Source organism: Salvelinus fontinalis, chromosome 31, assembly GCF_029448725.1.
Source record: "Salvelinus fontinalis isolate EN_2023a chromosome 31, ASM2944872v1, whole genome shotgun sequence".
NCBI lineage: Eukaryota > Metazoa > Chordata > Actinopteri > Salmoniformes > Salmonidae > Salvelinus > Salvelinus fontinalis.
This window is the reverse complement of record NC_074695.1, coordinates 40033329-40058328: the sequence shown is the minus strand read 5'-3', so window position 1 is coordinate 40058328 and position 25000 is coordinate 40033329. Positions and strand designations below refer to the sequence as shown.

The 25000-nt window shown below is 47.5% G+C and overlaps 1 protein-coding gene across 9 annotated transcripts in view; it reads right to left on the bottom strand.

Annotated features, from left to right (window-relative positions):
* Positions 1-25000, bottom strand: part of prdm16 (PR domain containing 16) — a 147776-nt gene that overhangs the window by 51267 nt on the left and 71509 nt on the right. The gene's annotated exons all lie outside the window — the stretch shown is intronic.

Below are 25000 nucleotides of genomic sequence, written 5' to 3'. Positions count from 1 at the left end.
CTCGTTCCCTCACTCTTCCCCCCCTCTGTCTCTCTCTCGTTCTGTCACTCTCATTGAAGCAGTATGCATGCTTGGTCTGACTCTATTGGATAGTGAAGAGGAAGTCTGCCAATCATATCCCTCCTTTAATTCACAGACAGATGGACACCATGTCAAAGCTCGAAAAATTCTGACCGCCACGCTTTCCCTTTTTCCCCTCTCGCTCTTAAATGATTTCTGTCTCTTTCGTGTTCTCTCCATCGCTCCCAATCCCCCCTCCAGTTCTCCCTTCGTCCCTCTTTCATCCATCCACCTTCCCTCATTGTTTCTCTTGCTTTCTTTCTCCCTCTGTCGTTATTCTACCGCTAACCTTCTCTTTTACACCAGCTTTACCGCTGCGCGCCCCCTTATCAGATGTGGCGGTGGTTTGGAGTTTCAGCCGCCCTCCTCCCTCCTCTCCTGCGGGTTATTCATCCCTCCATTCATCCCTTCTTCCTGTGCGCTGAAAGTCAAGCTTCCCTTTACAAAACCCCCTGGTCTTATCTGAGCCACCCCATGACCCCTGGTCGCCGTGGCAGCCACCGAGGAGAGCAGGTTGACATTTATTTTCACGAGTCTTGTCCTGGAGGCAGAACTGAGCGATATCCGCGTAGATAGGCCAGCTGCAAAGTCAAAATTGTCTATATTGTAAAAAGTAATGAAAATAAAAATGTGCTTTTTGGTCTTAATTTAAGGCTAGGGTTAGCATTTACATTACATTTGAGTCATGGGGGTGTGGTGCAGTGTGTATGTTTGTGTGCTGACAGTGCTAGAGTGTGTGTCTGTGTGTACAGTAGACAGTATTTACAGTGTGCTTACAGTGTATGCGTGTGTGTGTGTGTGTGCCTGTCAAATCTAATTGTATTCATCACACGCTTCGTAAACAGGTTTACAAAGCGTACAGTGAAATGCTTCTAACAGTGACATGCTTCTTTACAGGGACTTTCCCAACAATGCAGAGAGAACGTGCACATGTGGAGAATCACTGATACTTCCTCCCCTGGAACCACTGTGTACAAACCTACTGTCTCAACAACCCTATTGATAACATACAGTGGCCAGATAGTGCACTACAGTCTAGCACACTACACTTCTATTAAGTGTGTAGTGGATGGTGATAGGTATCTCAAACCAGCAGTCAATTCACTTCCCTTATTTTTTAACCGCTCAGTGCAGGATTTGAATCGGCAACCCTCCTCCGGCTACTAGTCCACCTCTCCATCTTCTAGGCTACCGGGCCTGGGGGCTGGGTTCTGCGGTCTGAGGGCTGGGGCCTGGGGGCTGGAGCCTGGGGGCTGGGGACTGGAGCCTGGGGGCTGGAGCCTGGGGGCTGGGGGATACCACTGAGGGGTAGTGGTTGGGGCTGGTGGTTGGGATTAGGGACTGAGTGGGTGGTCAGGGGTATCACTCGTCTTCCTAGCCGAAGAATTCAATCTGTTTCTGTCTGGCCAGCTTCTACATCATCACTTCACTGATAGGGATCACACTGGGGGGGCTGGTGAGAGGAGGCTCTCTCTCACCCTAATACACGCATGTGCACATGCATGCATGTATGCACACACACACACACACACACACACACACACACACACACACACACACACACACACACACACACACACACACACACACACACACACACACACACACACACACACACACACACACACACACACACACCTCTTACGGAGACCATTTCCACTTTCAGGAAATGAGCTTAAGGTGTATTTTTTTCTTTTTGTCATTAGTATTGCAGCTTCTCCCCACCTGTGTGTGTGTTTCTCTCTCTCTCTGTGTAGCACAATGAAATGAGGATGTGCAATGGAATGTGTCCGGTCTAGCATTTCCTGTGCTGTGCTGTGTGTGTGTGTGTGTGTGTGTGTGTGTGAGTGTGTGTGTGTGTGTGTGTGTGTATGTGTGTGTGTGTGTGTGTGTGTGTGTGTGTGTGTGTGTGTGTGTGTGTGTGTGTGTGTGCGTGTGTGTGTGTGTGTTCTCTAGGGGCTCTGCAGGTGCTCCTGAGTGTACATATCCCATATTCATATCCTGACTTCTATTCAGATAGTTCCTATAGGGCTCCCCATTGACAACACCTGTTGCTGTTCCAGACACACACACACACACACACACACACACACACACACACACACACACACACACACACACACACACACACACACACACACACACACACACACACACACACACACACACACACACACACACACACACACACAGACGTACACACACAGACGTACACAGACACACCATACGAATAAATGACAGAACTGAGTCAAACAGTCCACTAGATAGGAAAACATTCTTTTCACACAACATTTCTCATGAATTGCTACATGTTTATTTTTAAAGCATGCATTCCTGAGCAGTGAGATGGGTTGTGGCCTGTCTGTCTGCTCGCTGGTATATTTAGAGTCATTACCACTACCCAGACAGATGATGCTCAATACCTTATAAGCACAGCTTGAGTATTTGGAGGTATCTGACATGTGTGTTGGACTCTAACACTCAGTCTAGTCGCCGTCTGTCCGATGTGTGTTGGACTCTAACACTCAGTCTAGTCGCCGTCTATCCGATGTGTGTTGGGATCGAGTGAATACTTCAATGCAGAAGTAGAGAGGGAAAGACATATACAAGTATTAGAACAGGTTTAGTGGCAGAGGAGGAGTCTAAAAGGGCAGCGAGAAAATAACGAACTGCCAGAACAGTCCAACACTCTGAATTGGGTGAAAATGACAAGGAGACAGTGACAACTGGCTGAGGGAGGCAGCAGACGGACCTCCATATGGGTCTAGAATCCCATAACTGGTCACAGTGTGGATAACTGTGGAGATTACAACATGGAACGAGTTAATGTACGGCTCTGACAGAGAGCTAGATAGAGAAGGAGACAGATAGAGAGAGAGAAAGGGAATGAAGGAGGAGAGAGGAGAGAGAGAAGGGGAGGGGGGGAGAGAGAGGAGAGAGAGAGAGAGAGAGAGAGAGAGAGAGAGAGAGAGAGAGAGAGAGAGAGAGAGAGAGAGAGAGAGAGAGAGAAAGTGAGAGAGACTATTAGCGTGCTAAAAGTGAAGGCCAGTCCGGTGGTGAACGACTGCTCTGCATGCCACTACATTAGCCGACAATAAGGAACACTTTGGTTGTCATGAGGTCACCTATAATCTACGCCTCATCTACGCCTCTGGTGAGAGGGGGGGGGGCGGGGGGTGCGTGTGTGTGTGCGTGCGTGTGCACTCTTGCGTGTGTGTGCTCATGCACAAGTGTGTGTGTGCGTGTGTGTGGTAGGGGGAGCCTAATTGAAAGCTGATTCCTGTCAGGAGCTCCTTTCTCTGGGAGACAGAGGGGACATTGTGTCCGTCTCAGCTTCGGTGTGGCCTTGGCTGCTGCCAGAAACCCACCTTTTTTTTTAAATCCCTGAGACAAAACAGAACCCCAAACTACCCCCCTCATCCTTCTCCTCTCCTCTGCCTGACCCCCACCTCTTCTCCATCACCCCATCCACTCTCTTTTCCCTCTTCTTCTCTCCATCCTCTTGCTCTCTCTTCCGATCAGCTCTTTTTTTCATTCTATCCTCTCTCTCTTGTCTCTCCCCCTCTCCTTCTCCCCCTTCCCTCTCTCTCCCCATCCTCTCTCCCCCTCTCTCGCTCTCTGTGTGGTTGATGAAAGGGGAGCCGTCAGGCTGGTGGTTTGCGCGGGCCAGATAACAGTCAAACAGAATGAAAAGGCCTGTCTATCTCCGGGCCGGCAGGACGAGGGCCATGTCAAAACTACAACTTTACCACTCAACAGGGCTTGGCAGCGCACGCTGGATGCAAAAAAGCCAATCACGCACGCAAACACACACCCAAACACACACAGGATAGACACACATAAACACAGACGTGGCTCACGCGCACACACACACACACACACACACACACACACACACACACACACACACACACACACACACACACACACACACACACACACACACACACACACACACACACACACACACACAAACACACACGATAGACACACATAAACACAGACGTGGCGCGCACACACACACACACACACACACACACACACACACACACACACACACACACACACACACACACACACACACACACACACACACACACACACACACACACACACACACACACACACTCTCTCTCTCTCTCTCTGTGACCGATTCTACCTCTGACACACACAGCCTGTCCTTGTCCTATCGTCTAATGTCTAATGCTAAGCAGAGGTGGCTCTAGTTACCAGACTAGGTGTGTGTGTGTGTGTGTGTGTGTGTGTGTGTGTGTGTGTGTGTGTGTGTGTGTGTGTGTGTGTGTGTGTGTGTGTGTGTGTGTGTGTGTGTGTGTGTGTGTGTGTGTGTGTGTGTGTGTGTGTGTGTGTGTGTGCGTGTGCGCACCTGCTTGTCTGCCTGTGTGTGTGTAAATTAAGACTAGTTGCGTGGGGGTGGAATTGGTGACACAGCTAATAATGTGCTATACGAATGGACACAGTATAAAAGAGACAGGCAGATAGTCTAGAGAAGGCAGTCTAGATTGATTTCATGTATGATTTCATGTATGATTTCATGTATGATTTCATGTATGTTTTCGTGGTGTATGTTTCGGGCACCCACCAAAAGAGAGCACTTTCAGCATCAACGGTTAATGATGTCATCAGCTCATAACGGTGGAGTGATGCTGAGGGTTTGACATATGAGAAAATGAGTGACGCCAGAGGTGAGGAACAACATAGCGGATGATTTGTGTGTGTGTGTGGTGGGTGGGGTCAGAGTGTGTGTGTGTGAGAGACACTACTCTCCTGTATGTGTGGTGAAGAACAACATAGCAGATGGTGTGTGGCCAACCAGCTCTCACACTCTCGCTTCAGAATTCGACGTTCATCCATGTTTCTCAAACGTCAAATTTCGAAGTTGTTGGAAACGTCAAATTTCAAAGTGTTTAAGGTGAAGTTGAGGCATTAACTCTGAACAGTTAAGGTAAGGGTTAAGTTTTGGGATAGGCGTAAAACAAAAATCTCAAAAACAACTTTCTATCACTGGATTCGAACTTGCAACATTTGGAAACAGAGGCAAAGGTAGATGCTCACGCCCAACAACAACCTAGCAAAACTGAAAACTACTTGAAGGTAACAGCGCTCACTGTTGCCACTAGTGGCCAGTTTCCATGTCATCTCCCGACGTCCTTATGGAGGGACGGCGAATACTGACTTGTATCACGGGTGACCTAGCTGGTGTGTGTGTGTGTGTGTGTGAGACACTACTCTCATGTTGAATGCCTCTTTAACCTTACAGTACCCTGTTCAGACAGACTAGCCTTTCACCTTAAAATAAAGCCCTCTTTTTTTTTACCCACCCTGGGGCAAATCTATATTTTCTTAATTTCAAAAATAAATGGAACTCAAAGCTTGTGGAGGGGTTATCATCCCCAGAGTGGGGAGAGGCTAATTTCTTCCAGCTGCGTGTGTGTGTGGGTGTGTGTGTGTCAAAGTGTGCGTGTGTGTGTCTGAGCGTGTGCGTGTTTGGGTCTCTGTGTGTGTGAGTGTGATGGGGGTTGTAAAATGACAGATTTATTCGACCCTTGAACACACAAGACAGCCTGAGCTCCACACACTGTCAGAGGGGCCTTGTTAGGAGGCTCATGTTGCTGGATACCTCTTCTCCCTCTCTCGAGCTCTCTCTCTATCTCTACCTCTCTCTCCTCCTCTCCCTCTACCTCTCTCTACCTCTCTCTCTCTCCTATCCCTCTCTCTCTACCTCTCTCTCTCCCTCTCTCTAGCTCTCTCTCTCAAACTCTGTCTCCTCCTATCTCTCTCTACCTCTCTCTCCTCCTATCTCTCTCTCTCTACCTCTCTCTCTCTACCTCTCTCTATACCTCTCTCTACCTCTCACTCTCTCTCTCTCCTCCTCTCTCTCTACCTCTCTCTCGCTACCTCTCTCTCTCTACCGCTCTCTCTCTCTACCACTCTCTCTCTCTACCACTCTCTCTTTCTACCTCTCTCTCTACCTACCTCTCTCTCTCTCTCTCTCTCTCTGCCTATCATTTTTCTGACTGTGTATACGCTACATTGCTTGAGTGTGTGCATGTCTTCCAAATGTATCCTATGTATATGCGGTAGTGGTAGTGGAGACACACACACACGAAGGAGCCCTTTAAAGTCAACCGACGGCTGCCTGTGCATGTACACGTGTGTGAGTGTATGTGCTCCACCCCCCCACCCCCCATCCACTCATTTACACACTCTCTTACATAGTTAGTTAAGAGCGCCACAGCCCCCCCCCCCTCTGCAGTGTACCTCGCGGTGAGGGGCCTAAATCACAGGCTGACACACAAACACTGCTCTCGTTTCAGGTTTAAGTGTGCAGCCGGGGCCCTATACGTTGCTCTTGGTCCGTGCCCACCAGTGCATACAGCGAATGAGTTAGGCCAAAGGGGCTTGGCAACCCTGATCGAAGCCACACGGTCCATAAGTGGGGCCTGGGAAATGTTGGGGAGAAGGAAGGGTGTCGGCGAGGAGTGAAGGAGAGTGACAGGATCTGGTTCGCCATTGGAAGTACTGGGGTTCATAGTCGTCGACGCCGTCGTTGTTCTCAGCATCATCAGTATCTGACCATCGTCATGACTACCGTCATCATTACCTTCATCATCATCATCATTACCATCACCATGAGTCTTCATCATCACTATATACTGCACACCATCATCATGACTACCTTCATCATCATCATCATCATCATCATGACTACATCATCATCATCATCATCATAACTACCGTCATCATCATCATCATCATCATAACTACCTTTATCATCATCATCACCATCATCATAACTACCTTCATCATCATCATCATCATCATCATCATCATCATCATCATCATCATCATCACCATCATCATAACTACCTTCATCATCATCATAACTACCTTTATCACCATCATCACCATCATCATAACTACCTTTATCATCACCATCATTACCATCACCATCATATACTGTACACCATCATCATAACTACCTTCATCATCACCATCATCATAACTACCTTTATCATCACCATCATCACCATCATCATAACTACCTTTATCATCACCATCATTACCATCACCATCATATACTGTACACCATCATCATAACTACCTTCATCATCACCATCATCATAACTACCTTTATCATCACCATCATCATCATCACCATCATATACTGTACACCATCATCATAACTACCTTCATCATCACCATCATCATAACTACCTTTATCATCACCATCATTACCATCACCATCATATACTGTACACCATCATCATAACTACCTTCATCATCACCATCATCATAACTACCTTTATCATCACCATCATTACCATCACCATCATATACTGTATACCATCATCATGACTACCTTCATCATCATCATCATCACCATCATCATAACTACCTTCATCATCATCATCATCATCATCATCATCATCACCATCATCATAACTACCTTCATCATCACCATCATCACCATCATCATGACTACCTTCATCATCATCATTACCATCACCATCATCATGACTACCTTCATCATCATCATTACCATCACCATCATATACTGTACACCATCATCATGGCTACCTTCATCATCATCATCATCATTACCATCATCATCGACACCATCACAATATACGGTACATCATCATCACCATAACTATAATCATGAGCCTACCACAAACTCATCACCATAACTACCATCATCATCAGACACCTTGGATGACCTGGCCTGGTGAGACGGAAGTTCAAAGCTCGGACTGGCGTCGGCACCACCAAAACCTCACACACACACGCCACACACACCAAAAACACACAGCCAATTTACTACCCAGGGAGGGATGGAGAGTTCTCTCTATAAAAACCTATTAGGTCATCACTGCTTAAACCTGATACCTCGGCACCAACGATGGTAGGCTTGTAAAGAGGAGCAAACTGGGCCTGTCCCCAACTGCTAACCCTGTGCCTTTTGAGATACACACATACTATACACACCGCTCATGGATTCACACACACACACACAAACACATCCACATCGTGCATGGATTCACACACACACACACACACACACAAACACGCACACCGTGCATGGATTCACACACACACACACAAACACGCACACCGTGCATGGATTCACACACACACACACGCAAACACACCCACACTGTGCATGGATTCACACACACATACAGGCACACAAACACACACACTCATCTTAGAACAGGGTAAGACCTGAACCACAGAATCAACAAGGTTTGACTCAAATCCATAATATGATCAATTATATGTTCCATATTCTCCCCTGTATAACAGCATATTATACCTGACCTGAGCGTTTATTGTGCTAGTGCTTACAGAGACAGGGGAATATAGGTAGCTCTGAGATATTGTAAAACCAGATATTGTGTGTGTGTGTGTGTGTGTGTGTGTGTGTGTGTGTGTGTGTGTGTGTGTGTGTGTGTGTGTGTGTGTGTGTGTGTGTGTGTGTGTGTGTGTGTGTGTGTGTGTGTGTGTGTGTGTGTGTGTGTGTGTGTGTGTGTGTGTAGTGCCCACCTTAACCCTGGGTTTTCAGTTCGACGACAAGTTTATACTACGTCTTTCCTGTATGGGCATGTATGAGTGTGTGTCAGTGTGTGCCAGCATGTGTGTACGTGTGTGACTGACTTGGTTTAGGTTGGGTGCCAAGACCCTCAAAGGTCTGTTACAGTGAACATTAGCCTCCAGTGTGAGACCAGACACACACACACACACACATACCACAGTTTTGCACAAAATAGTAAGACCCAAAATACACACCAAAATAAAGTCAAAGAATGAAAAAGAGTATAATAATCTGCACACACACACACACACACACACACACACACACACACACACGCACTCTCTGGGTACATTCTTCAGGGTCACACACACACACACCGCAGCCTTGGTTTTCACAGCATGGCTGGCGCTGCGTCGGCACATCAACAAGTCTTCGGTAGTTGACTTTCTGCCTGTGTGTGTGTGTGTGTGTGTGTGTGTGTGTGTGTGTGTGTGTGTGTGTGTGTGTGTGTGTGTGTGTGTGTGTGTGTGTGTGTGTGTGTGTGTGTGTGTGTGTGAGAGTGAGTGTGCACCTTGGGCCCCTTAGTCCCTGGTTACTCTGTATTATTTCGGCAGAGATACACAGACTGTCTGTGCAAACAGGATATGTCCCGGCCCTATTCCCTTACATCTTGTCTGCATTAATAGTCAGTCAACTCTGTTTTCAGAGCAAATAATTTCAATACGTTTCCATTCAAAGAAAATATACCGGCTGAAATATCACTGTGTTTGAAACATGCTTTGACAGAGGGCCTCGTTTATTTTCCTTATGGGGCTCCTCTGCCCTGTCGGTCTGTCTGCCTTGTGTCATTTATAATATATTTACTGACCCTTATTTTACCAGGTAAGATGACTGAGAACATATTCTCTTTTACAGCAACAACCTAGGGAAGAGCTACAGGGACAAATGAGCCATTTGGAAGCTAGGGATGATTAGTTGGCCATGATGGTATGAGGTCCAGATTGGGAATTTAGCCAGGACACCAGGGTTAACATCCTATCTGAAAGACAGCACCCTATGCAGAGGAATGTCCCATTTCACTGCCCTGGGATCTCCTTAGACCAGAGGGAATAGTCTACCTACTGGCCATCCAACACCACTGCCAGCAGAATCTGGTCTCCCATCCAGGGACTGTCCAGAACAGGCCCTGCTTAGCATCAGAGGTGAGCCAGCAGAGGGATACAGGGTGGTATGCTGTTGGCTTTATCAAATTACTGTGTCAAGAGAGACAAACATACAACCTCCGGACAAGATCCTCTCGAACGGAATAGTGTGTCACATGATCGAGGAAAAATAATTGGTGGAGAGAAAGAAAAGACGGCAGGTGTTTTTGGAGGTTTAACGCAGAGCCTTGGAAAAATCCCTTTGAAATTCTTTGTCTAAGACACAGACAATAAAGGTTCTAGTGTGGTGGTGGGGCAGGCCACCGTTAAGACTGAAGGCGAAACGTTCAACTTTTTCAATTGTTTCTTTCTCAACCCCCCCTCCACCCGACTGAAAAAGATCCTGTCATTCAATAAACATTGGACGACGCTGCAACAACCTCGTCTCCTATATCAACTCCACGAGAATTCAAAGTGCTTGACAGAGTGCATACGAGACCGTGTGTGCGTATTACACCAACTGGCCTATACACAGAGCACACCAAACATTAGGAACACCTTCCTAACATTGAGTTGCACCCGTAATAGACAAATGCAGAGCAACAGTCACGTGGTCTTGTATGTAATTTACATAGGATGACGTTTGCACTCGGTGTGATATTATGAAATGAAGTGCGGATTCCGTTGCAACATAAGTATGTCGCATTGAGGTGGCGCACTGCGAGGAAGAGGAACCGGGCGGTGTTGGGCGGTGTTGTGGTAAGGTCTCGCTCTCTCTCCACCCCCTCGTTTAGTGAATCACTATGACAAAGAGCAGGCCGGCCCGACCACAGCACATCCTGACTGAGAACACTGAAGGCTGTACAGTGGCCTGTTTAGTGAGCCTGGGTCAGAGACAAGCAGTAACTGAGGGGATGGCTCTCCACCATTTTGGAACTCCCTTCACCAAATTCTGTTCAACTCTATTCTAAGGTCCAGTCATGTTTTTACTAAAAGTAACTGATGCCCAATCAGGTTCAGTGCTCTGGGAAACCTGCCATGTGACTAGGTGAGACCACTGATGTCTAAAGAAACCCTCCCAAAGACCACAGCCCTGCTCTGTAGTGAGAATTTCCCAAATATTCCCAGCGAGGAGAAAATAGAGCACAGGGAAGTGGGAAGGAAAAATCCCTCAACGTTATTCCCTGCCCAGACTTTTTTCCTTTCCCGCAGCGATGGCAACCCTCAGACCGAGCTAGTGCACTGTACCTGCTACTGGACCGAAATATGAGCCCTACCCAAAATAAACCCTCAACTTTTGCAACACACAAGAAAGTGGGTTTTAAAAACAAACGTCTAAAAATACAATTGTTGGAGAGCGGGAGGCCCAGCAGTGGTAGTGTGTGTGTGTGTGTGTGTGTGTGTGTGGTGTGTGTGTAAGCGTGAGGGAGAGCGAGAGAGAGAGAGCGAGCTGGCATTTCTGTGGCCAGCCCGACCGCTTGCCAGGGTATAGGACCCGGGGAGGCCTGGCCGCTGGAATGCATTGGCCAACCACCGGCTTCCTTTCAACATTTATTGAAAATCGACCACTGGCACCTGCTACGGAGGCCCACAGCCGGGTTATCCCCTTCCAACACCTTTATGCTTCGCAAGAGAGGATCATTCAATATTAGGAGGCTCATCTTTAATGCATGTGTCCCCCATGTTTGACCGTGTGGTAAAATAAGCACCAGACACTGGACGAGAGACAACTGAATAGACCTGATTTAACGTAGCAAATACCTGACAAAACATAGACCAACAACAGAATGCCAATCAGAGAAGTCCAAAATGCTCAAATGAGAGTTGGTGCCAATTCCAAAAGTGTTGAGGCCTGATATTACCTCCCCGGAGCGCCCCTTTTGCCAGTCTCTCTATTTGGGAGTGTATGTTCCAGGAGCAAGTCAGTGTGTGTTCTCCGATTCAAAAACAATCTCCTGCTTGTGTGTGGAGCTCGGGGTGGATTAGGTCGACTGGGAGGTTACCCCTGTCTGTCACCGTATAACACCTAGAGAACACCTAAACATATCCATCTGGGAGGTTCCCTCTGTCTGTCACCGTACAACACCCAGAGAACACCTAAACATATCCATCTGGGAGGTTCCCTCTGTCTGTCACCGTACAACACCCAGAGAACACCTAAACATATCTATCTGGGAGGTTCCCTCTGTCTGTCACCGTACAACACCCAGAGAACACCTAAACATATCTATCTGGGAGGTTCCCTCTGTCTGTCACCGTACAACACCCAGAGAACACCTAAACATATCCATCTGGGAGGTTCCCTCTGTCTGTCACCGTACAACACCCAGAGAACACCTAAACATATCCATCTGGGAGGTTCCCTCTGTCTGTCACCGTACAACACCCAGAGAACACCTAAACATATCCATCTGGGAGGTTCCCTCTGTCTGTTACCGTACAACGGCCACTGTAGCATTGGGATGATATAGGCCCTCAAGTCTGCTAGTCACCACCTCCCCCTCCCCTCCCTCAGTGAAACTGCTGCCCCCCCCACCCCCCCCTCCCCAGTTGTTCCGCCCTGGTCTGACTCCAGACCAAATGTATTACAAGTGTTCTTGCTGTAAGATTATATTTGGATTCTCTAGGCTGGCTTCCAAATATTACTGGCACTTAATGCTTTTCACACCATTCACAGATCCCCTTACTTTTCTCCCCTCAGTCTGGGAGGCTTTTGGCTGGGATCAGCACTTTTCAGCAGTTTAGGAGGAGAAGGAGGGAGGAAAGGGGGGAGGAGTGAATAGAGAGAATATGAAATGATTCAGCCTCTTGCTGCAGGTCACCCCCCCCCCCCCCCCCCCTCGAGGCTGAGAATGATCCTATAAGATAGCTACGTAGCTGCTAGGATAATGAGGCCGTTAGCGTTGGAAGTAAAGAAGGAGAAAAAAAATGCAGCCAGGCGTTCAGAGGTAACCACAGAGTGCTGTCCAAAGGTGAGCCTTTAATTGTTAGGTGGAGAGAGTTTGAGAATCACAATGGAAGACCATGTATCAGAGAGAGAGAGAGAGAGAGAGAGAGAGAGAGAGAGAGATACTCCTGAAAGAGTGTGAGTGACAGATGGGCTGTAACAGAACTGGGATTGTTGGAGCGCTGATCTGGTTTTGATTATATAGAGAGAGAGAGAGAGAGAGAGAGAGAGAGAGAGAGAGAGAGAGAGAGAGAGAGAGAGAGAGAGAGAGAGAGAGAGAGAGAGCACCAGAGAGAGAGGGGAAAGAGAGAGATGAGAGAAAGAGTGAAAGAGAGGGGTGTGGGGCCCCCACACACCAACCCCCCCTCCTCCTCCACCCCTCCCTCGTGTTAGGGTTTGGCTAAGTGATGTGTCGGGGTGGGGGACCTTTCTCTCTCTACCACCAACAATTCATCTGTTATTGTCGGGGGGGGGGGGGGGGGTAGAGTGAGTTAGTCATTGCCCTGGCTATCACAACAGACAAGCCAAATGATTGGACAGGAGAAAGGGCCGGCGACCTCCAATGGACGGGGTCACAGGGGGGACCAGCCTTCAGCGATAGCTACTCCATCTCTCTCTCTCCCCCGCTATTAAACCATCTATTGATTTATCATAGCCATCGCCCCGCGGCCACACAAACACACATCTCCCATTTCATCTTTCCTTCAGACCATACACAGGGGAGGGACACACACGCACACACAGGGGCCCTAACCTACCACCATCACTAGCGCCTGTTATTGTGTATATAGGGTTGGTGCAGACACTTCTGGTACAAGTATGGAGAGAGCAGGAGTGTGGCAGAGGACGTTAAGAACAAATACACCATTTATACAAAAGTGTGTTGCCACCCCTTCAAATTAGTGGACTCGGCTATTTCAGCCACACCCGTTCCTGACAGGTGTATAAAATCGAGCGCACACCGCCATGCAATCTCCATAGACAAACATTGGCAGTAGAATGGCCTTACTGAAGTGCTCAGTGACTTTCAACGTGGCAACGTCATAGGATGCCACCTTTCCAACATGTCAGTACATCAAATTTCTGCCCTGCTAGAGCTACACCGGTCAAGGCCCTTTCCTGTTTCAGCATGACAATGCCCCCCTGTGCACAAAGCCAGGTCCATACAGAAATGATTTGTCCAGATGGGTGTGGAAGAACTTGACTGGTCTGCACAGAGCCCTGACCTCAACCCCATCGAACATCTTTGGGATGAATTGGAACGCCGACTGCGAGCCAGGCGTAATCAACCAACATCAGTGCCCGACCTCACTAATGGTGTTGTGGCTGAATGGAAGCAAGTCCCTGCACCCTACATCTAGTGGAAAGCCTTCCCAGAAGAGTGGAGGCTGTTAGAGCAGCCCCATATTAATGCCCATGATTTTCGAATGAGATGTTCGACGAGCAGCTGTCCACATACTTTTGGTCATGTACTGTATGTAAGCACTCTGGATCCCTGGAAAAGTCTTTCCCTGAAAAGTACAGGAGAAAAATCATCAAACAATCCCTCGTCTTCTTCCTCCTCCTCCTCCTCCTGCTCCTCCTCCTCCTCCCCCCTCCTCCTCCATGGACTACCTACCACCACTCCAATCTGGTCTGTCTCAAGGTCTGGGCCGTGGTGTGAACAGCAACCACAACAAGGGAAGGGGGCACACATCCCCCCCCCCAACCCCTGAGTCTTTGCCTGCAGGCCAAATCACCCCCTCAAAACCTTCCCTTAACCCCAGTCGGCAGGGAAAACACAGCCTGATTATGCCCCCCAACGCTTCCTTCAGAGTCAAGGGTGAGTACCCCAAACCTTTCCAGTGTGCTAGCGCATAAATGACCATGGCTTATCTCCAAACACATGGATGAAGGAGGAGGAGGCTGTATAGAGCCAAGAGTCACAGCATCAACCATCTATGTTACCTGGCTTTAAAGGGATACGGCACAGAGAGGCGGCTGTCTACCTGCAGACCTGATATCATTGGTCACTTTAAAAAATGGAACACTAGTCACTTTGATAATGCCACTTTCAGAGCGTTTACACATCTCACATTACTCATCTCATATGTGCATAATGTATACTGTATCCTTCACTATCTATTGCATCTTAGCTGCTCTGTCACTGCTCATCCATATATTTTATACTTATATATTCTCATCCCATTCCTTTACTAGATGGTGTGTATTAGGTTTTGTTATGGAATTTGTTAGATATTAGGTTTTGTTGTGGAATTGTTAGATATTACCTGTTAGATACTGCTGCTCTGTCGGATCTAGAAGCAGAAGCATTTCGCTACACTCGCAATAACATCTGCTAACCATGTGTATGTGACCAATAACATTTGATTTGATTTAGTTCGGCCTTAAAGATGCACTCCTCAACAATGTCCTCTAGGGGAGCTCTTGAGTAAAAAGAGGGTCCCGGAAATTGGAACTCATTAGATATAAAAGTGTATCTTTGTTCGTTGGGAAGTTTAGGGATTTAGCTAGATCATAGATTTTTATTCCGTGTTTGTTATAAACTAAATGTTTGTTCGTTTAATAAGGTAGGAAGTGGAATTATGTGATATATTATGACAACATGATCCAAGATTCAACGGTAACCATTAGCAACTACGCTTCCAGAGTATAGCTTTAAATATGACCAGGAAAAGATAATTACGCAAAGATACATTTAAGGTAAACGACAATGGTAGTTTAACAAAGTTTCTGTGCTTCTAACTATAGGGATTTATGATTTGCATTCAGACGTAAAATTCAGACATAGCATTCAAATGTAACAATATGACAATTGAGACTGGCCGAACGTGATAAATAATGTGTTAATAAATATGAGCTAATATGAGAATGAGAATATTCATTAATATGTATGAGGTAATATAAATAAAGCTAATCATGGATCTATTTTAATTTGTGTTCTTCATGTTACGATGTTGGTCAAAGCCATATGCACCCGAAAATGACATCTGATAAACCACACACACACTCCAGTATCCCAAACACCCCCCCACCTCCCCCATTCAAAAACTAACAACAGCATTAGCCCAACTCAGCAGAAAACAGCTCATTCCCCAGTGTCTCTCGGTTCGTGGCCCCTCGCGTGACAAAAAAAAAAAAACACCCTCCTCATCTCCTCAGCTGTGAAGAAATAATGGAATTATATTTACCCGAGACACATCAAAGTTCAGCTCTCTCAGCCTGATAAGTTGCCTGTATACTGTGCTCCAGGCCATACAGTGTTTTTTCCCATTACTGGCATGTCCTGTTTCATAGATGGATGAACCTTGGGCTGACGTCTCCCTGACTACTACCACACACACACACACACACACACACACACACACACACACACACACACACACACACACACACACACACACACACACACACACACACACACACACACACACACACACACACACACACACACACACCACCAGGGTCTAGTTATTACTGGAATCAATGGCCATGTCTGCCCAAGTCTATTACCCTGCCACGGGGAGAAGCTCAGCCATAGAAATCACAAGGCGTTAATATAACATGATTGTTGTGTGTGTGTATTAATGTGTGTGTGTTTATGTGTTGGATTACTCCCATCATCTACGAGTCAAGAGCCAGTTTATTTGCATGTGCCTTCTTACTGATGCCCAAGGCCTCCAGACCAAAGAACTCAAACCCAGTACAAACAGCAGTTCCATGGGTCTCTCCAGAACTTTGTAGGCCGTCATTGTATTTAAGAATTTGTTCTTAACTCACTTGCCTAGTTAAATAAATGTTAATATATATATATATAACCGTGTCTATGTTTAGTATCTGTGTGTCTGTATGTGTGTGTGTGTGTGTGTGTGTGTGTGTGTGTGTGTGTGTGTGTGTGTGTGTGTGTGTGTGTGTGTGTGTGTGTGCACATGCTCATCTCCACGTGTATGCATATCAGTACTGTACAGCGTGTGTACTTGTGTGCCCCTTGGCCGCTCGGGTTAGTGTAACAGTGTGTGTGGTGGGGACTTGACACAGCTGGTGGTGTGTGTGCGCATGTGTGTGTCTGGGAGAGCCCTCGCGGTGCTGCCGGGGCCTGTCCGCCCCTCATAACCTCACAAAGACAGCTAATAAGACCCCCGATGACGGACGCTTATGGATTTCTGTGCCACTAATTTCCGTAACTATCACTGTTTGAAAGATAGCCGGGGATTTAGGGGCGAGCAGAAGGCCCCTTGTCTTCCTGGGAACACAAGAGCTGCATTATGCGATATAAAAAAAAATGGAACGTCCTTTTCCCCCCTCAGCCAGCTAAGCCCAGTGATATTTATCTAGCTCGAGTGCTGCGTGGAGACACATGAAATCATCGTTGAACATCGACCGTGCTAGGGCTATATCCCATATTAGCAGTGTACTGTAATGAATGTCGTGTTATAGGCACAGGGGGACAGAAAATGTACGGTATTGTACGAGAATTGATGATATAAGGGTAAACATTTCATACACAAACAAATGCCATATTTTGTATATGTACGGTAGCCTTTACACACACACACACACATCTCTACAGTACTACCTGGATAGGATTTTTATTTAAACTTTACATTCAACTTTAAACTTTACATTCAATTGATGCCTCTGGTTCTCCTCCTGAGGAATTTGTCATTCCGGGTCCATAGGCCCAACAAATCTGTTCATTATATGGTAAAGACGAATGGAGACGGACTCTGGGAACCTGAACCTGAGCCGAGCTCTACAGATAAGCACCAACTGATAACAGGCGAGCGTCTGGAACACGAGCACAACCAACAAAATGGCCACCTCCACCCCTACTCTCCTTAACCAATGAAGTCCTGCTAGCCGTAAGCTTACACACCATTAGCATACACTCTACCTTTAATATTTGCTCCGAAACCTTTTCTATTCCAATTTACAGCCAGTGACATTCGGTGGAGATGAATCAAAATTCAAGTCGCGGAGGGCTATTTTCAACAAGAGTGTTTTTCAATTCATGAAGTGAATTTTCAACTCGTTTCTGACTTGGGGGGAGAGTGACAATTTTAATGGATTGTTAGTGTAAACTCAGAAACTCACCACATAGTCCAACATCCATCAATGCGTTTAATCACACCAGGTATACTAAATTGTTATACGACACTATGCACTAGTGTACTACATTTGTACACTACACTTGGGTAGTACAGAGAGGAATATGCGACCACATGCACAGTAGCCTAGTGGGAGATAAAAGGTGGTGTGTGGGTCTCCGCTGCTCTCTTCTCCCTCTCCGCTCTTCCACTTCATGCATTTGTCATCACCAGTAGATCCCTCTCTCCTCTCTCTCTCTCTCTCCTCTCTCTCTCTCCTCTCTCTCTCCTCCCTCTCCTCTCTCTCTCTCTCCTCTCTCTCTCTCTCACCTCTCTCTCTCTCCTCTCTCTCTCCTCTCTCTCTCCTCTCTCTCTCCTCTCTCTCTCTCTCCTCTCTCTCTCCTCTCTCTCTCCTCTCTCTCTCCTCTCTCTCCCCTCTCTCTCTCCACTCTCTCCTCTCTCTCTATCTCTCTTCTCTCTCTCCTCTCTCTCTCTCTCTCTCTCTCTCTCTCTCTCTCTCTCTCTCTCTCTCTCTCTCTCCTCTCTCTTCTCTCTCTCTCTCTCCTCTCTCTTCTCTCTCTTCTCTCTCCTCTCTCTTCTCTCTCTTCTCTCTCCTCTCTCTCTCCCTGTCCTGTGCCCTTCGAGGAGGTCCTCAACCTCTGCCCTGGAAGAAAAGAGGCTGGGCTGGGGCTCTACCACTACCTAGGATGTGTGTGTGTGTGTATGTGTGTGTGTGTATGTGAGTGTGTGCGCTTTTGCACGTGTGTGAGTACGGATATGTGTGTGTGTGCATGCATATGTTTGTGTGTGTTGCGGTGGCCAACTTTCTGTCAGTGAAGAATGTAATTAGGGAGAATTAAGCGGTGCACAGGGCAGCGGGGCTACGGGGAAGGTCAACGGTGGAGCTGGAAGGGTCGAGCCGGGTCACTACCAAGTATTCTCTCCCCCGGTCGCCGGGGTGAAGGGGTGTCGTGTTCACCCACCTCGGATTCTCACTGCCAGGCGTGACCAAGCTCCTCTCTCTGTATCATGTCTATTTCGTATGTCTTTGCATCTTGTCTGCCTTTCACCTGTAACTCTGCCGAGCTCTACTATCCTCTCACTCTCTCTGTAGTCTGTCTGTCTGTCTGTCTGTCTGTCTGTCTGTCTGTTTGTCTCTGTCTGTCTGTCTGACGCTGTCTGTCTGTCACCTTACATGGTGACCAAGAACTTTCTTTAAATCACATATAATAACTGTGAGGCCGGAGGCACAGATGTACTGTAGGAGAGGCCTGTTTGCTCGACTGACCGGCGGGGCCTCCCTACATTTGAGTGTCATATATCCAACTGAATGCAGACATCTGCAAATACACCCAAGGAGTGAGTCCCAATGGTCAATGGTCTGTGTGTGTCTTATTACTATACCTCTCGTAACAGAGCTGACTGAGAGATGGGGAGGTCTGGGCTTTGGACTCCTCATTCTCTCTGGCTCGCTCCCCAGGCCCTCTTCCTCTCATCCCGGTGTATGTGTGTGTGCTTGCGCAAATCATGTGTGTGTGTGTGTGTGTGTGTGTGTGTGTGTGTGTGTGTGTGTGTGTGTGTGTGTGTGTGTGTGTGTGTGTGTGTGTGTGTGTGTGTGTGTGTGCGTGTGGGGGGGGACGACACACTCAAGGGCCAGTATAAGTGGTTGTGGATGACATAATAAGCCTGTGAGTGCTGGTAGCCCAGCAGACTACATCGAGTTTCACTTTACTGTCTAACTTACCGTCCGGCTGCAGCTGGCCTTTTACTGAATGTCTACTGCAGAGTGGGGATTTCCCCACTCATATCCTCTGCCTGTCTGTCAATGGACTCCTCATTCTCTCTCACTCGCTCCCCAGGCTCTCTCTCTCCTTCACTCCCCAGGCCATCTCTCTCCCTCGCTCCCCTGGCCCTCTCTCTCCCTCGCTCCGCAGGCCATCTCTCTCCCTCGCTCCCCAGGCCCTCTCTCTCCCTCGCTCCCTAGGCCTCTCTCTCCCTCGCTCCCCTAGCCCTCTCTCTGCCTCGCTCCCCAGGCCATCTCTCTCCCTCGCTCCCCAGGCTCTCTCTCTCCTTCACTCCCCAGGCCATCTCTCTCCCTCGCTCCCCAGGCTCTCTCTCTCCTTCACTCCCCAGGCCCTCTCCCTCCCTCGCTCCACAGGCCCTCTCTCTGCCTCGCTCCCCAGGCCCTCTCTCTCCTTCACTCCCCAGGCCATCTCTCTCCCTCGCTCCCCAGGCCCTCTCCCTCCCTCGCTCCACAGGCCCTCTCTCTGCCTCGCTCCCTAGGCCCTCTCTCTCCTTCACTCCCCAGGCCCTCTCCCTCCCTCGCTCCACAGGCCATCTCTCTCCCTCGCTCCCCAGGCCCTCTCTCTCCTTCACTCCCCAGGCCATCTCTCTCCCTCGCTCCCCAGGCCCTCTCCCTCCCTCGCTCCCCAGGCCCTCTCTCTCCCTCACTCCCCAGGCCCTCTCTCTCCCTCGCTCCCCTGGCCCTCTCCCTCCCTCGCTCCACAGGCCCTCTCTCTGCCTCGCTCCCCAGGCCCTCTCTCTCCTTCACTCCCCAGGCCATCTCTCTCCCTCGCTCCCCAGGCTCTATCCCTCCCTCGCTCCCCAGGCCCTCTCTCTCCCTCACTCCTCAGGCCCTCTCCCTCCCTCGCTCCCCAGGCCCTCTCTCTCCCTCGCTCCCCAGGCCCTCTCCCTCCCTCGCTCCACAGGCCCTCTCTCTGCCTCGCTCCCCAGGCCCTCTCTCTCCCTCACTCCCCAGGCCCTCTCTCTCCCTCGCTCCCCAGGCCCTCTCCCTCGCTCCCCTGGCCCTCTCTCTCTCTCGCTCCCTCCACAGGCCTTCTCTCTCCCTCGCTCCCCAGGCCCTCTCCCTCGCTCCCCAGGCCCTCTCCCTTGCTCCCCAGGCCCTCTCTCTCCCTCGCTCCCAGGCCCTCTCTCTTTCCTCCCATTAACTTTTTCTGTCACTCTCTCTCCTTCTTTCTGTATCTCCCCTCCATTCCCCTCTCTCTTTTTTGTCCACCCGCTCTTCTATTTCTCTCTCTCTCTTTCTCCCTCTTTCTCGGTGAGGGAACAAAGGATGGCTGCATTATCTCACGCTGGAATGCCTGCGCGATCTAACGAGGGATTTACAACATCACTGTGGAAACAAATCCCCCTTTTCCTTCCATTTCCCTCTCCTCCTTTTCTCTCGCTGACAAATGATGAGATTGACAGGTTCTCCGAGTTTGGAAACTTCATATTCCACGGAGAGAGAGAGAAAGAGACAGAGGGAGAGAGAGAGAGAGAGAGAGTGAGAAAGAGAGGGATAACAAGGGAGACAGAGAGGAGAGCCCCGGTGCGTGGGTTGAGTCTGGTGTCTTACGGGTCTGTGTGTGTTTGTAAAAAAAAAAAAAAGAAAAAAAAAAAAGAGGAAGGTGAGCTGGGAGCTTTCCAGCAGGACTAAAATGTTGCACTGTGTGGAACAGAGACAAAAAATAGAGAAGAGTAGAAAGAAAGAAGGGGGAGAGGGGGGGTAGAGAGTGTGAAATAGAGAAAGAGACGGGAGAAAGGCTGACAGGCAGAAAGAGGGGTAATGTGACAGACGACGGAGAAAAAGAAAGTGAAGCACAAGATACAGACAAACAAGAGATGGAAAGAGAGAGCGAGAGAAACAGAGAGAGAGAGAGCGAGAGGGATGTGGCACTGTAGCAGAGTCCTTCTTTCTGCAACATCTGTGAGCGGAGAAGGCCGTTTACAAGAACTTAAACCTCCAATGGAGCATGTAAACAAATTATGAAAGAAGGCGACCTAACGGGATACATATGGCCCAAAATGGCCGCCGCCGTCCGCTGTGTCACCATTCCCATAATGCCCTAGCCTGTTCTCAGATTCTCAGACCGGCCCAAACGCTCGCCGAGTAGCAACAGAGGACAGATCACCGAGCGGCCATTTTTTCCCTCCAAATTAAACAATGTCACTCAACTCCTATGACCGTGCTGAAATCATGGAGTCCAGTATTAGCAGAACCAGTACAGTAGCAATAGCAGTAGTGGTAGCCTAACGCTTGTCGAGGGCATTGATAGGTCTTGTTTCATCCCATTGATTTAACCATTAATATCCTTCAAAGCTCACACTCGCTCTATATGGGCTAACACACAGCTGGGGAGCATTAAGCCAGGGTAGCGCTCCGAGAGACGGGGTGGAGAGGTTTTTAAGACACAGACCAGAGCCATGGCTTTGGTTAGAGGAGGCCTTTTTGGAGATAATTACATGCGTATATACACGCCGGAACGTAAATAGAAGTTTGTTCATAAAAAGTAATTGGCAGACGTGTCATTGATGCAGCGCAGATTGACGGGCAGAGGCAGGTTTTCAACCAATATATTTTTGTGAAATATTTTTTAAATAAATTGTTTTATTAACAGCAGGCACATGTGTGGTTATTACTTTTGTGGTAAATGAGTAATTCTATTATTTTCATTGGCTAATGGAAGTAGATATGTGGTTCGCTGCCTTACGATATAAACTATAACGTATTCAGTAGTGCCACAAAAATCGCAACTTTAAAAGTTAAGATACACCACTAACTTAAAATTCTGTAGCCCAATAACGTAACTAATATATATATATAGCCCAATAATGTAACTAATATATATATATAGCCCAATAATGTAACTAATATATATATATATTTTTTCTCTCAACATGATATACCTAGTTGACATAACATTAAGGGAGCCTACCGCACTTACCAGTTCAGGTTGAAACAACTAAAGCATTTTACATTGTACAATTACACAAAATGCAGTCAAACTTAGCCTGCTTTGTCCGATTCCAGCCTTGGTCAGTAGTTTGGCCAGCGTTTGTGGAACGTTAGGGAAGATCACCCTCCATGTGTGGGCTGGAACCAATCACTGTGCCCGACAGTTTTGCTATGACCCTTAAAGCTGCAGGTAGAGAGATCTACTCTCATGTCTGCTGCTCTCCCTGTTTCATTATGGGTCGGCGTTACTGTAGCAACATTGGACAGGGATATTGAACCCAGACCTGGCGGCATTGGTGATAGGGATGAGTGTCAAGGACACACACACACGCACACACACACACACACACACACACACACACACACACACGTGTGAATTGACGCGCTCTCAGACATAAATGGGCGCCCCGTCTCCTCAATGAAGATGTATCCCCATCCCAGGGGGTGGGGGGTTAGGGGGCCGGAAGGGAGGGGACGCTGCACTTTTAAGACACTTAAAAGTTAACCATATCTGCTTTCCATTACCCAAAAGGCTTAGCCTTTTTAAAGACGAGGTGGGAGTGGTGTGTTCTGTATTGACTTGATTCAATTACTACACAGTAAATCAAGGAGAGTTGAAATCACAGAGCAATTTTTGGGGGGGGGTTAAATTGACCCTACTGGAGTTATCTTAACCCTCAACAGAGTGATACACTCCCTGGAGTTAGTTGGGACTGAGTACTTTTAACTTAATCAACAGTAACCAGAGACAGGGCGTTAAAATTATGAATTAATTATGAATAATTCACAATGCGGGAGGAGCCTTATTGTAATATTTCCCAGCATGCTCTGTTGCAGGTAGATTTTTAGAAGATCTTTTTAGCGATATGTCTTTTTGCATTTATATTGCTAATTTTGATTATCTTATGCTACACAATATGTGACATACATTTTCCCGAACTAATATAATCTGTACGTGGTTGGATTTATTGTAACCGTTACTGAGAAGGCTGTTCCTGTTTACTTGATGTAGGTAGTCTCTAACAACAGTACTCCCCCTCCCTGCTCTGACATGCATTCTGAATGTAAGATCTGGATGATGTATTATTGCCGGATATCCTCCTACTTAACTGGATACCAATAGAGATTGGATGTCACATTGCAAGCCACCATGATATGATTAAGAAATATAGAAATGAGGCCTTACACCTCAAATGGGACCATATAAACCCCACAATAGTGTTGTTTGACTCCCCATAGGAGTTGAATTAACTCCTACGATTATATCGTGAGAATAAACATTACACTAAAGAATGAACTCTAGAATACTGAACAACACTGCAGAGAGTTAAAAAAGTAACAGAGTTATTTTGTCCAGAGTTATTTTGTACATTAATATTGTACAGAGTGGAACGGAATTAAATTGAACATATAACACTGTTTCCTGAGTACGTTTGACTCTTTTGAGACTGGAACAGAATGCTATCGGTGGCAGAGTCAAATCTTACATAGATTTTTACTGTGAGTGCTGAGAACATTCCCCCACAACTGTGTGTGTGTGTGTGTGTGTGTGTGTGTGTGTGTGTGTGTGTGTGTGTGTGTGTGTGTGTGTGTGTGTGTGTGTGTGTGTGTGTGTGCGTGCATGTGTGCGTGCGTGCGTGCGTGCGTGCGTGTGTTTTGTGTGTGTGTGTGTGTGTGTGTCTGTGTGTGTGTGTGCATGCACTTACATGTGTGTGTACGTAATGTGTGTTAATAGGTGAGTGTGTGTGTGTGTGTGTGTGTGTGTGTGTGTGTGTGTGTGTGTGTGTGTGTGTGTGTGTGTGTGTGTGTGTGTGTGTGTGTGTGTGTGTGTGTGTGTGTGTGTGTGTGTTAATAGGTGAGTGTGTCTGTATGTGTGTGTTAATAGGTGAGTGTGTGTGTATGTGTGTGTTAATAGGTGAGTGTGACTGTATGTGTGTGTTAATAGGTGAGTGTGTGTGTATGTGTGTGTGTTAATAGGTGAGTGTGTCTGTATGTGTGTGTTAATAGGTGAGTGTGTCTGAATGTGTGTGTTAATAGGTGAGTGTGTGTGTATGTGTGTGTTAATAGGTGAGTGTGTCTGTATGTGTTAATAGGTGAGTGTGTGTGTGTGTGTGTTAATAGGTGAGTGTGTGTTAATAGGTGAGTGTGTGTGTTAATAGGTGAGTGTGTCTGTATGTGTGTGTTAATAGGTGAGTGTGTCTGTATGTGTGTGTTAATAGGTGTGTGTGTCTGTACGTGTGTGGAAGAGGACATTTACATAAGCTCTGCTGACTCAATCCCTTTCCCTCTCAAAAAAATCTATTTTATTTCTTCATCAGTGCCTTTTCCATCATCTAGCCCCCCCCCCCCCCCCCCCCCCCCTCCCACTTCTCCTCCCAAAATATGACATTTACATTTTAATAGTGCCACACTGATAAGGGACAAAGGTTAGGCAAATGTTCCGGGAGCGAATTGTTGATTTTTTTTCTTCCC